The 13,429-nt window shown below is 41.2% G+C and overlaps 1 protein-coding gene across 11 annotated transcripts in view; it reads right to left on the bottom strand.

Moving 5' to 3' along the window:
• LOC140188374 (interleukin-6 receptor subunit beta-like) overlaps positions 1–11,008 on the bottom strand; it is a 113,890-nt gene extending 102,882 nt beyond the window's left edge. For 3 of the 11 annotated variants that reach the window (XM_072244588.1, XM_072244596.1, XM_072244594.1), the window contains exons 1-2: positions 10,662–11,008; positions 8,884–8,957 (exon numbers count right to left, since the gene is read on the bottom strand). The gene's annotated coding sequence lies outside the window, so the exon portion shown is untranslated. Of the gene's footprint in view, positions 1–8,883; positions 8,958–9,098; positions 10,532–10,661 lie in introns of all 11 variants that reach the window. The other 8 variants (XM_072244592.1, XM_072244597.1, XM_072244598.1 and 5 more) reach the window with 5 other exon arrangements.
• Between the last annotated feature and the right edge of the window lie 2,421 nt (positions 11,009–13,429).

The raw sequence follows: 13,429 nt of genomic DNA, 5'->3' as shown, positions 1-13,429 counted from the left end.
TTAATGCAGCAAATGCACTCGCTAGGGTGGCAAGCCAGTGGTCATCTGCCGCATTTTAACTCAAGAGTGTTTGTGGAGAGCTTTGAAGGAGTGAACTGTAACTGGTTAAGTCAAAGTATAATTAATGTCAGAACTCCAGAGGCTGTTGCTCAACAACAGGCCATTATCACTATGGGAGGGTGAAATAGCATTGTCTAAAAGTGAGTAAGCAGGCAATTACCGGAAATATCGGCGATCATAAACAAAAATTGTTTGATCTAACAAATCAAAGGCTGCTACTAATCTAATTAGTGCACAACAGAAGTGTCGGATGCAGATTCAATTTCAACATTTAAGAGAAATTTGGATAAGTACATGGATGAGAGCGGTTTGGGGGGCTACATTCCAAATGCGGATGGATGGAACTCAGCAGGATAAGTTTGGCATGGACTAGATGAGCCAATGGGCCTGTGTTTACACGCTGCAGTGCTCCATGATATACTATTAATCTACAAACATATCTTTGTGTTACCCTATATGCCATCCCCTCCAACAGATGAATCATATATTTCAGCTGGAAGAACTAATTCAGCTTTGGAGCAAATATTAGAATTAATAAGCACTAAACAATTCCACTGATATTATAAGTGAAAGAAAAACACCTGATCTTCCAACTTGACATGTGAGAACACAGTACTTAAAATGAATTCATTGTCTTCAATGACATGCTGAGTTCCTCCAGCATACGGTATGTACTGTTTCAATGGCCATCCTGGTATAAAATGGAGGTGTAGTAAAACTGGATGTTCAAGGCAAAAATAAACAGGGTACAAAGAAAAAAAAATGATGTGGAGAACAGAATGGGAACAATACAGGCAAGAAAAGAATAAATAGAACTGAAGAAGAAACTCCACGGGGCGGCTACAGGCTAAAATCAGGAATGTTCTGCTTGGAGAGACTACAAAGTTATTAGTTGCTGAGGGAAAATCCCCAAAGGAAGGGAGATCAGTAACTAGCTGGGAGACAATCGTTCAATTTTCTTTGACTGGGTCGTCACTCTGAGGGAGGAAAGAACTGGTGTACAGCGATGTTCTTCTGCAGTTGTGGGGCAGAGACAAACTCAAACATTAAATGCACTGCCCTTGCCAGCAGGTTTGATGTAAGTATTTGATTTGGCCTTCAGTGAGTGGAAAGCTATAAGTTCAGATGAATCGGAGGAGTAAGTGACATTGTCAACATGCTACTAGCAGTTTGTGATGTAATAAATACATCCAGAGTGGAAGAACCAGAGTGGATAAGGATTTATGAACATGGGAGAAAAGGCTCTTGGCCAAAGAAAAGGGCACAAAGGCAAAGGGAATAGAAAAGACGCAAGAGCTTGGAAATCATTAAGCTGGAAAACCCTCACTAATTTTTACAGATGCACCATAGAAAGCATTCTTCTCGGGTGCATTACAACCTGCTATGGAAGTTGTCCTGTCCAAGACTGGAAGAAGCTGCAGAAGATCATGAACACGGTGCAGCACATCACACAAACCTTGGACTCACTTTACACCGCACGCTGTCGGAGCAGTGCTGCCAGGATAATCAAGGATATGACTCACCCAGCCAACACACTTTTTGTCCCTCTTCCCTCCGGGAGAAGGCTCAGGAGCTTGAAGACTCGTATGGCCAGATTTGAGAACAATTTCTTTCCAACTGTGATAAGACTGCTGAACGGACCTGACCCCCATCTGGGCCGTACCCTCCAAATATCCAGACTTGCCTCTCTGTTTTTTTTGCACTACCTTACTTTCCATCTTTCTATTTTCTATTTATGATTTATAATTTGAATGTTTCAATATTTACTATCAATTTGTAATCCAGGGAGCGGGAAGCACAGAATCAAATATCGCTGTGATGATTGTATGTTCTAGTATCAATTGTTTGGTGACAATGAAGTGTAAAGTATATAGGTGGAGTTCTTTGATGACCCCCGGATCCGGGTCACATGAAGCCATGGGAGCAGGTGGTGGGTGGTCACACGAGCAGCTGGCGCATAGTCATGGCTACATGACCACTGTCACCAGGCAGGCAAGTCTCTGAAGAGTACTGATAATAGCTGGGGTCATCTGTCTTGTAAAGACACTGCCCAGAAGAAAGCACTGGCAAACCACTTCTGCAGAAAAATTTGCTAAGAACAATCATAGTCAGGGAAAGACCATGATCACCTACGTCATACGTCATGCACATGACGAATGAACAAATGAGGGGAAACAATCCAGAAGGGTCTTAGAAGCAGATATTATTTATTTTATTTACAGGTACAGTGCAGTAACTGGCCCTTCTGGCCCAATGAGCCTGCACCACCCCATTACACTCATGTGATCAGCTAACCTACAAGCATATACACTTTGGAATGCGGGAGGAAATTAGTGTACCCAGAGGAAACCCACGAGGTCATGAGGATAATATACAAACACTTTACAGACAGCAGCGGGAATTGAGCCAGGGACTTGGGCGCTGTAATAATGCTACACTAACCACTATGCCAACACAAAGCCATAAGCCAGAGTTCTAGATGAAATGAATTAAATACATTTCCCCCCCCCCACCCAGTCCCAGATTTTGAGTTGATAATGTTGATCATGATATGGGTTTTGTTGTTACTATCTCTTTCGATTTACAAAGTTCCTTCAGGGGACAAAATCTGGCTTGTTAGGACAGTATGGTCTATGGAATTTCAGAGCCAGCAATGTGACCAACTCCTATTTGCTCTTGTCATGAAGAGGCCGTTTCAGATGGACCATAAATGCTGGTGTTACCATCAGCACCTACACCTCATTCACAAATAGAAACTCCCTGCCTGGCAGAATAAAACTTCGCCGTATAAAATAACTTCAGAAAGTAAAGTCCTCTCTCAAGAGCTCCAATTGCAAATTTCTAAGCTATATCAGATCACCACTAGTGGTTAGTGTGATGTTGTCATAGCTCAGGGCGGATTTCGGAGTTCAATTCCGCCAGTGGCTGTAAGAAGTTTGACCAGCCTTCCTGTGACTGCGTGGGTTTCCTCCGGGTGCTCCACTCCTCCCCCCACCACAGTCCAAAGACATACTGCTTAGTAGGCTAATTGGACATTGCAAGTTGTTCTGTGATTAGGGTAGGGTTAATTAGGTGGGTAGTGTGGCTTATTGGGCCGGAAGGGTCTGCTCCACAGTCTCAAAATAAATAAAATAATTGATTAAAATGATGTTAACGGAGGACATATTCAGATTAATGGGGTATCAAACAATCTGCTGCACCAACTAAGCAGGTCTGTGGGAGGAAAGGAATAATCGACATTTCCAGTTGAAGCCCTGCATCAGAATCCAATACTGGAAAGTCTACAGATGCTGGAAATTCAAAACAACACACACAAAATGCTGGAGGAACTCAGAAGGTCAGGCAGTATCTATGGAAATGAACAAAATGTCAACGTTTCAGGTTGAGACCCTTCTTCAGGACTGGAAAGGAAGAGAGATGACGCCAGAATATACAGGTGGGGAGTGCGGCGGGGGGGGGGGGGGGTGGATGGAAGGAGGATAGTTAGAAGGTGAAACCAGGTAGTCGGAAAAATAAAGGACTGAAGAGGGAGGAATCTGATAGGAGAGGAGCGTGAACCACAGGAGAAAGGGAATCCGACTGGAGATGATAGGCAGTTGAGAAGAGGTAAGAGGGAGGGAAAATCCAATGCAGACTTCAATCTAGAATGGCAACAATTTCTCCACCCTATACAGATGCTGCTCAACCTGTTGAGTTCTTCCAGCAGATTGAAGTGCCAGATTCTAGCAGCTGTAATCCCCTCCTTAAGCATATTCCGCAAGTTAATACATGCAACCTTGCTTGCAAAGAAAGCCCAGTGGTGTTCCTCCAGCATTTTGTGTTTGCTCAAGATTTCCAGCATCTGCAGAATCTCTTCTGTCTCTATGTCACAAGGAGCATTCCCTCTCCATTGAAATGAACAAATTAGGCAAACCTGTACCAATATGCTTCTAACAGATTTTTTTCTACAGTACTCCAGAGTAATGATGGAGGAGATGGCACCAGCGAACAATACCACAGGCGACATCTGCCAGCTGGGCCACAAAACTGTTTCTTTCACTTTTTTGTCTTCTTTTTCTTTCAAACATGGTTCTGGTACTGTTGGAGCCCGTGATCTGCAGCTGTGTGTGTTTTCAGGCCATTTGAGCAATCTGCTACTTTGCCATCTTCGAGAAGTTCTGGGAGGCAAGCGGCCTCAAGGCCATGAAGCTCAGAGAAGGGACGTGAGCCCACAATCATCCCCATTTCTCACCGATCAAAGCATTAAAGAAGACTGAAACAGAGGCGAGAGCAGGAGGTGAGCGACTGTTCAGCGCCATCTACCAGCCTTTCGCTCATCGCTGCCGAAGGAAGGAGTCACTTGTAGCAGTTTCTCTTTCCTTCTCACTCGCTGCTCCCAAGGTAAGGTCCCTGTGTTTGAGCAGTCCCTCTCTCTCTCTCTCTCCCCCTTGATGCTGAAGACTGGTATCCAAGTTGAGTCTGCGATTTGTGGATTGGACTGTAGTTCCTGTTCACTTCTTTTTCTGTTGCCATTTTGGGCTTTGAATCGGGGCAGCTTGCAGATAATGAACACTGAACTGTGTTTTTGCTTGTCCTTTCTTATTGCATTTGCGCAATTTGTTTTTTGCACGGGGGGGGTTGTTGATCTTCTTCTTGTCATTTATGCGATTTGTTTTTTTGTGCGTGGGGGTGGGGTTTGATGTTTTCCTTTGAACTGGTTCCATGGTGATCTTTGTTTCAAGATGAATCTCAGGGTTGTACACTACACACATACTTCGATAATAAATATATTTCAAAACTTTTGAACCCTTTGAGTTACTGTCTTGCTGTTGAATTCCATTACAAGTGTCATGAAGCACAGAGTGAGAGATTCAAGATTCAATATTCAAGTTTATTTGTCATGTGAAATGCACCATTTGCATTATGGATCTCACAACATGTTCAGGACTTCGAGTTCCCACATATGGCCCTAAAATGCTTCATGTTGTCAATTGCACTGATGCTTTAGAACGATATTGGACTAGATGTCTTCAGGGAGATTTAAGAACATACGGCACAATTTAAGTAACAAGAAACTTTTTAAGTGCACTGACCAATCTGTTTCTCAACATCGGTCATTATCCACTATTGGGATCTTAAGTAACAATATAGCTGCTTACATTATGCATGTAATTGCACTTCACTTGGTAAATAAATCCAAAGGCCATCTATGCAAGTTTGCACCTTGTTTTACTTTACAAGGGTGGCTAGTATCATAAATTCAATAGTGTTAGTTACACAGCTTTCAGCATCCTACAGTTAGTAGCATCACTTCCCATCATTTAGACACAACTGCTTGTAGGCAGAATTCATGCAATTTTACAAAGCAAGCTGGGCTGTTAACCAGCATGTTAAGTTTACTGGCAGCTCCACATAGATAAATATTGATGATCTGAAGAGTTTCCAAATAAGTATTTCAATTCCTCCTCTGCAAACCATTATATGCCGGTAACAGATTTATCAAAGTTTTACCAGAAAATGATGTACAACACTATAGGTGCCACGGTAGCAAAGCAATTAGTGTAATATTATTACAGCACAAGGTTTGAGATCAGTCTACATTATACATGGTTATACATTATTTCACTTGACCTTGTGAGTTTCCTCTGGGTGCTCCAGTTTCTTTCATTTCCCAAGATGATTAGGACTAGTAAGTTGTGGGCTTGCTACGGTTTTGCCAGAAGCATGGCGACAACTGCTGGCTGTCCAGCACAATCCTCGCTGATTTGACTTGTCATGAGCAAAACGTTTCGTTGTAATCTTCCATGTGACAAATAATGCTAATCTTGTCTTTCAATCTTTCGGTGAACAAAGGAAAAATCATCTTATATTTTAATAGCCTTAATTTTTAAAAATGTTGGTATAAAGACAAAAAGCAGGATAATATGACCGTAATCAGCAATCATAATCGAAGAAGAATTCCAAGATGACAAGATGTTTCGTCACAGTTCTCCCCAAATCCCACCCCGGTAGAGGAGACTAAACCAGTGCATGGAGGGTGAAGGTGAGAGGGAATAATTAAAAGGAATCCAAAGGACACGTTCCCCACACAGAGTGTATGGGTATATGGAATGAGCCTGGTGACACTTGACAGCTTCCCTCAGCACATTTGACGCAAATGACGCATTTCAAAGTAAGTCTTGATGTACATGTGACAAATAAAGCTAATAAAGACCAACACAAGATTGGGCAAAAGCTGTTGCAGCAGGCTCCATTTTCTTGGGTCCATGCAGGTCTCCAGCAAAGTAAAAGATCTGTTTGCCTGGCATCCCATCCAGGGCCATGAACATTTATTCCTTCCTCCAGTTGTGCTCTGTCTACTATCCACACAGCATACGAAGTGTATGCTACCAGGCTTCTACAACTGATCTTCCCAAACTTCCAATCTCCAAGGACACCATCCCGAGTTAAGAGGATCATAGATATCACACAGACCACTGCAGTATTTTTTCTTAAATATCATGCACACTGTTGCAGAGTTTTAAAACAACACCTATCCACTACCTTCAAGGCACTTGGAGAAAGGATAGTGATTTGTTCTGGAAACAAAGCCGATATCCCTTAAGACGACAGATATACTGTAGTAAGAGAACAATTTTAACAGAATGGAACATCCCTGTGATACATCCCAATACTTAATTACCACTAACGACCTCAGCTTCACGTCAAATTTAAACAGGTAATAGTCATCAAAACCCTTATTAATAAACACAGCACTGCAGCACCATAATGCAGCATCGTAATATCTGGTGCTCATACATTGCAGTGCATCCCAATACAATTTACCTTTAGTACTTAAATTAAATATAACCGTGCAACAATAGACACAATAAAATTTTGTATTAATATTTTCTTATGCACAGGTCCTGGTCAATTGTGTATTGGTTGCACTTTCTTTTAAACGTCTATTCCACCTTTTATTCAAAGTACACCTGCTTAGTTTAATTAATTAATTTCTGGTGAATAAATCAGAAGGACCTTTAGTTGATAGGTGTAATTTTAAGAGCAAAAACATTTAAGAAAGCAATAATTTTGTACTTGGTCTGCAATCACAATCTTAGTACACCCAAGTACTTATACGTACTGCCCACTATGGTCCTCCAATGAAGGTCCTCCAACTTTATCTGTAAAGAAAGATTCTTCATTGCTGTTTTCATAACTATTGTTTTTTTGACCAGTCAGGGTTTTTAAGCCCCGAACTGAACTCCTGAAACTGGAGCACCCGTGGACCACTCTTAGTCTGGCCTCTACCTTTTGACCTGTTTGGCATGGGTGTCCTTACCAAGAGGCAACGCACAAGGCCCTGACCAGCCAACAGAGCACGCTGGGTCATTGAGACATGCAAGCCTCCAAGCCACGACAAGGTCGTGGTCCTCTTGGAGGAGTACACCTAAGTGGTGCTGGGTTTATTTTGCAATAAGCTGTACATATTCATTTTACTTCTGGCTTTGGGATACCCTGGGCCCACCCTCAGCCCATCTTTTGACTTGTGGTACTCTGTTTATTTAAATACAATTATTCTGCATAATATAGGATTGTCAGTAGCCATACCTTTTCTGCCCCCTTGCTCATATGCACAAGCTGAGATCTGGTCATAAAGCACAGGCAAATTAACAGGTCCTATATGACTGTGTCCAACTTACAGTAATTCATCATAAGTATCCGTATTTACTTAATTTCATCATGCATAAGTCTTGCTGAAAGCTGATTCATACAATATTTTAGAGGATGTAAAGATCTCCTTTTTTTCCTTCTGGAGCAGTTCATAGTACATTGCTAATATTTAATGCAGCAATCAAAGTCAGGATCTTTATAGTTTCAGTAAAAGTACAAATGAAATGGGAACACGAGGAAATCTGCAGATGCTGGAAATTCAAGCAACACACACAAAATGCTGGTGGAACGCAGCAGGCCAGGCAGATCACTTCAGTTCCAACTCGTTCAGAACCCTAGATTTGTTATGTTTTCTGCGGGCCTTGCACCTGTATTTGTTAATTATTGTCTTATCTAGAGTCATTAAGCTCTTGTTCTTTCTGTTTAATCTTGTCAAGTTTATTTTGACTGGCACGGGTTTTCTGTGCACTGTGATTATTTAAAGTGGATTCCCGATTTGCGCTTATCGCGGGGTCCTTGTGTTTCTGGAATGAATCGTCTTGCAGCATCACTCGATTGAGCCACTGATGTTCTGATAAAATTCCTGTGAATAAACTTGTTACGGTCTCTACATTGAAGTCTGTTGTTCTTCCACACCTGGGTTCAGTCATTTGTCAGCAAACACTATAACAAGATTTACCTGCTGGTCACCTATTGCTCATGATAATAGTAATGTCTGAGTCTGCAAGCCTAACCTTTGCTTTAAAGTGTTTCGTTAAACTAAGTTTTAACAGCAGATAGAATTCTCTTCCCCCTCTTTTGAATGATTTTAACTAGCTTTCTGAACTTTGGCCATCCAGTTGCAAAACTATTCCCGAGCAAAGAAGCAAACATCTCACTTCCCTGAATTCAATATTTGTCCATTTGCTTCAAGACTACCATCTAACAAAACACTTTTACAAACCTAATCTTGCAATTTATTTCTGCACACAAGACATAATTTTAAAATGGCAAGTAGAATTACAAAAGCAAGCGAGATGAGTGCAGCAAGAATTATTTTACAAATTGCTTTAAGCACACAGCTTTTCCTGACTATTTAAATATAGTCCTGCTGGCAAAAAAAGATTGTGAAGTATTGCAGAAAAATGAATTCAAATCCTAAAAGCTAGTCTACAAGAATCAAAGAAATACACAGTAAAGGAGTTAATTTACCAAGACCTGTATGCACAGTAGAGAAGCTAGAATCCAATTCTCAGCAGGACAACCATGGAATTACAGTTGAAAACCTGGGATATGAGAGAAAACTGTTATTAGTCTTAGAGTCAGAATCAGGTTTAATAACACTGACATACATTGTAAAATTAGTTGTTTTGTGGCAATAGTGCAATAAGGAACTATAAATTACAATAAGAAATTATATACAGTACTCTGCAAAAATCTTAGGCACCCTAGAGTTTTATTCGTATGGTTTCAGATGGTATGGCCTCCACAGAGCCCTCATCTCAGCATCATCATGTCTGGGATTACCTGCAGAGACAGAAGCAAATGAGACAAGCAAAGTTTGAAGAACTGTGGCAAGTTCTCTAAGATGCTTGGAACAACTTACCAACCAATTTTCTTACAAAACTGCATGACAGTGTACCTAAGAGAATTGATGCAGATTTAATGCAGATGAGTGGTCACACCAAATATTGATCTGATTTAGATTTTTACTATTTACTGCTCTTTTTAAAGATTTGTTGGTATTCAGAAAGATTTCATTTCATTATTTTTGAAAGCATCTTTGCTTTATTGAGTGTATATACATTGTGCAAAAACAAAAATAGTAAGTTAGTGTTTATGGGTTCATTGTCCACTCAGTAATCTGATGGTGGAGAGGAAGAAGCTGTTTTAAAAACATTGAGTGTGTCTTTTGTCTTAGTAAAGATGACCACATAAACTTCTACATCTCACTAATATTCCTCAACGAAGGAGGTCTGCAGCCATAACTGTTCTGATTAGTAATGCTCCAGACCATATAGTCGCACAATTGTATCTTCTTTTGCACATAGGTTGTCTGTCAATTTTTATGTATAATTTTTCTTGCAAAATCTATTGTATTTCTTCGTTTTCCTGTAAGAAAATTAATCTCAAAATAGTACTGCATATGGTAACATCCACAGACTTTGAGAATAAGTTTTACTTTGAAAGTTGATTCTTCAGCACCCTTTGAAATGGCCAGACAAACCACTCAGTTGAAGATGGGCTCACCTCCTGCTTCTAAAGGGAGCAATTAAGATGTACAATAAGCGCTCTTGACACTCAGATCCTTAATCAAAAGAGACAAATGCACAGCAAACGGGGGACATTCAACACATACGCATGCCAACCAAAGAGTCTATTTTAATCCCACATTCCTGCTCTTGGTCCGTAATCCTATATATTATTTTTTTTCTTGGAAGTTATTTTAAATGTGGAGCCCACATAAAATAGTTGGGTTCTGGGAAGTGTTAAGTTTTCTCCTTTGCTCAGAAATAGCTTTTCAACAAGGCGGCCAAAGTTCAAAAGTCAAGTTAAAATCATTCAAAAACGGGGGTGAGGGAGAAACAGTCTATATGCTGTGAGAATTAACTTTACTAAATCACTTTAATTTGCGTGTCAGATTTAGCTTTTAACGCGGGCGAAGAGGGCTTTGAGGTAGAAGCGGATGGACGTGGAGAGGGGATGGGAGCGGGGATGGGAGCGGGGATGGGAGCGGGAGGGGGAGCGGGAGGGGGGGAAGAACAATTTTAAAATGATCACTAAGGGCTGAACATTCGGCGTCGATGATCTACTCGAACCCATCAGGTAAATGCGGTGCTAGGTCGTTGCAGGAAATTCCCTGCAGGGAAAAAAAATAGGAAAACTTTGGTATCACTGTGTTACTGTCTCCTTCTCACCCTCCGGAATACATACACACATTGTTACCAACAGCACGGCAAAAATAAAACTTCTGTTAGAAACGGAGTTACCTTGAGTCCTACGGAACAACTTCAGGTCAAACTGCAATGGTCAAAAAAAATCACTTCACATTTAAGCACTTTCCAGACACCCACATACTGCTTGTCAAAGTGCTGGAGAACACTGGTTTCGCGGAAAATTTTTAATCTCCTGGGTTCTGTGTATGATTGACAGCACGCGGAACCAATGAGGATTCGAAACGGAGCAACTCTGCGTTCTTTCGCCAACCCGTTCCATTGTGACGCGCATGAGAATAATTGTTTATCTATTCCAAAAATGTATACTGTTTGCACGGTGTTCATAGCGCAATTCCGTTGAGTAATCTGATGATGAAGGCTCCTGTGCGTCAAGAACTGTACTCTCCGGGAGACGAGCGCCTCACTCTTGACACGAAAGAAAAAAAATAACCTTTCGCAATCCCGTGGTTTCTCAAAGTCCCGTGACAGATTTTGTGAACGGTTCGAACTCTGCCTCAGTAAAGCAGCCAGCACACCGTGGACATTCTCTGATCTCCCCTCTCCCATTGGGCAGAAGGTACAAAAACCTGAACACACACACCACAACGCTGAAGGACTGTTACCATACTCAGGAATGGGTCTCTTGTACCACAACACGGACCCTTGACCTCACGATCTATCTCATTATGATTTTGCACTTTATCGTTTATCCACTTCACGTTTTCAATAGCATTTACACTTCATTCTGCATTGCTATTAAGTCCAAGTTTATCGTCATTGAATTATATACAGGTATAGAGCGGAACAAGACCCCACTTCTCCAGACTAGGCTGTAAAGCACAGTGGCACACATAACGAACGTGTAACATACAATAATTTCAGAAAGTAAGAATTAAATCTACAAATGAATTACACATATGTAAACAAAGTAAAGTACATAAACTAAATATTGTAGTGTTCAGTGCAAATTACCTGTGACACTTTGAATGTGATGTGGCTTGGAGTTCAGAAAGCTAATGGCCCGAGGAGAAGAAGCTGTTTCCCATCCTGACCATTCTTGTCTTTATGCACCTGAGTCTCCTGCCTGATGGTAGAATGTCAAAGAGGATGCTGGATGGATGGGTGAGATCCTTAATAATACCAAGGGCTCCGTTTACACAGCACTCCTGATAAATGTCCCCAAGGGATGATAGGTAGACCCTTATTATCCTGTTGGCCGTTCTCACAGTCTTTAGTAGAGACTCCCGGTCCGGATACTCTGCTGTTGCCAGACCAGATGGAGATGCAGTTTGTCTTGGCAGTCTCAGTGGTGCTCCTGTAAACCTCAGTTAAGATGGGGAGGGGAGCCTCACTTACCTTCTTCTAGGTCAATACACTATGTAATGAAGTGATCTTTAGGAACAGTATGCAAGACAAATCTTTCACTGTATCTTGGTACATGAAGCGATAATAAACCATTTCTACTTCCAGTTCCAAAGAGAGCAACACAGGGGATTCTCTCATAGCAAGGGAAAGCTAGGTGTCAGAGAGCAGAAGCTGATGGGCTATGCAGTATTATTTTGCAATTTTGACCAAGAAGAGCACTGCATGAGCCTGCATTGGTGAGTTGGTTTAATGTTGAAGAGCATAGTTGAAGCATTTTACAGAAATGCTTCCAGTAACATGAAAGCCCATTGTCCTAGATTTAAACAAAAAAGCCAGCAAAACTAGGTTTGGAATCATTGAGATGTTATAGCAATTATTTTCTCTCTTTGTCTATTCTCCATTCTGGCTGTCCTCTTACCCTTCTCTTCTCCTCACCTGCCTTCCACTTCCCTCTAAAGCCCCTCCTCATTGATGTTCTCCCATGGTTCACTGTCTTCAGATACATTCTTCTTCAATCCTTTACCTCGTCCACCTCTCAACTCCCAGCCTCTTACTTTATCCACCCTCCCCCACCCATGGCAGAGCAGTAATAGCTGGAGTTTCTGGAAGCTCTTCAGAAGACACAGGATATATACATCCCAAAGAGAAAAAAAGTATTTTCGAGAAAAGATGACACATGCGTGGATAACAAGAGAAGTCAACACCAACATAAAAGCCAAAGGGAGGGCATATAATAGAGCTAAAATTAGTGGGATGTTAGAAGATTGGGAAGTTTTTAAAATCCAGCCCAAGGCAACTAAAAAAGTAATTAAGAAGGTAAACTAGCCAATAATATTGAAGAAGATACCAAAAGTTTCCTCAGATACATAAAGTGTAAAAGAGAGGTGAGAGTTGATATCAGAGTGCTGAACAATGATGCTGAAGAAGTAGTAATGGGGGACAACAAAATGGTGAATGAACCTATTAAGTATTTTTGCATCAGTTTTCACACTGGAAGACACCAGCAGTATGGTGGAAGTTCCAGGTGCTGGGGGCATGAAGTGTATGAAGTTACCACTACTAGAAAGAAGGTTCTTGGGAAAATGAAAGGTCTGAAGATAGATAAATCACCTGGACCAGATGTGTACACCCAAGAGTTCTGAAAGAGGTGGCTGAAGAGATCGCGGAATCATTAGTCATGATCTTTCAAGAATCACTAGATTGGAAAGTTGCAAACGTCACTCCACTAGTCAAGAAGGGAGAGAGGCAGAAGAAAGGAAATTATAGGCCAGGTTAGTCTGACCTCAGTGGTTGGGAAGATGTTGGAGAGATTATTAAGGATGAGGTCTCAGGGTACTTGGAGGCACATGATAAAATAGACGTAGTCAGCATGATTTCCTCAAGGGAAAATCTTGCCTGACAAATATGTTGGAATTCTTTGAAGAAATAATAAGCAGGATAGACAAAGGAGAATCAGT

The sequence above is a fragment of the Mobula birostris genome, chromosome 26, assembly GCF_030028105.1.
Source record: "Mobula birostris isolate sMobBir1 chromosome 26, sMobBir1.hap1, whole genome shotgun sequence".
Lineage (NCBI taxonomy): Eukaryota > Metazoa > Chordata > Chondrichthyes > Myliobatiformes > Myliobatidae > Mobula > Mobula birostris.
The sequence above is the reverse complement of the archived record's forward strand: the minus strand, read 5'-3'. Positions and strand labels throughout refer to the sequence as shown.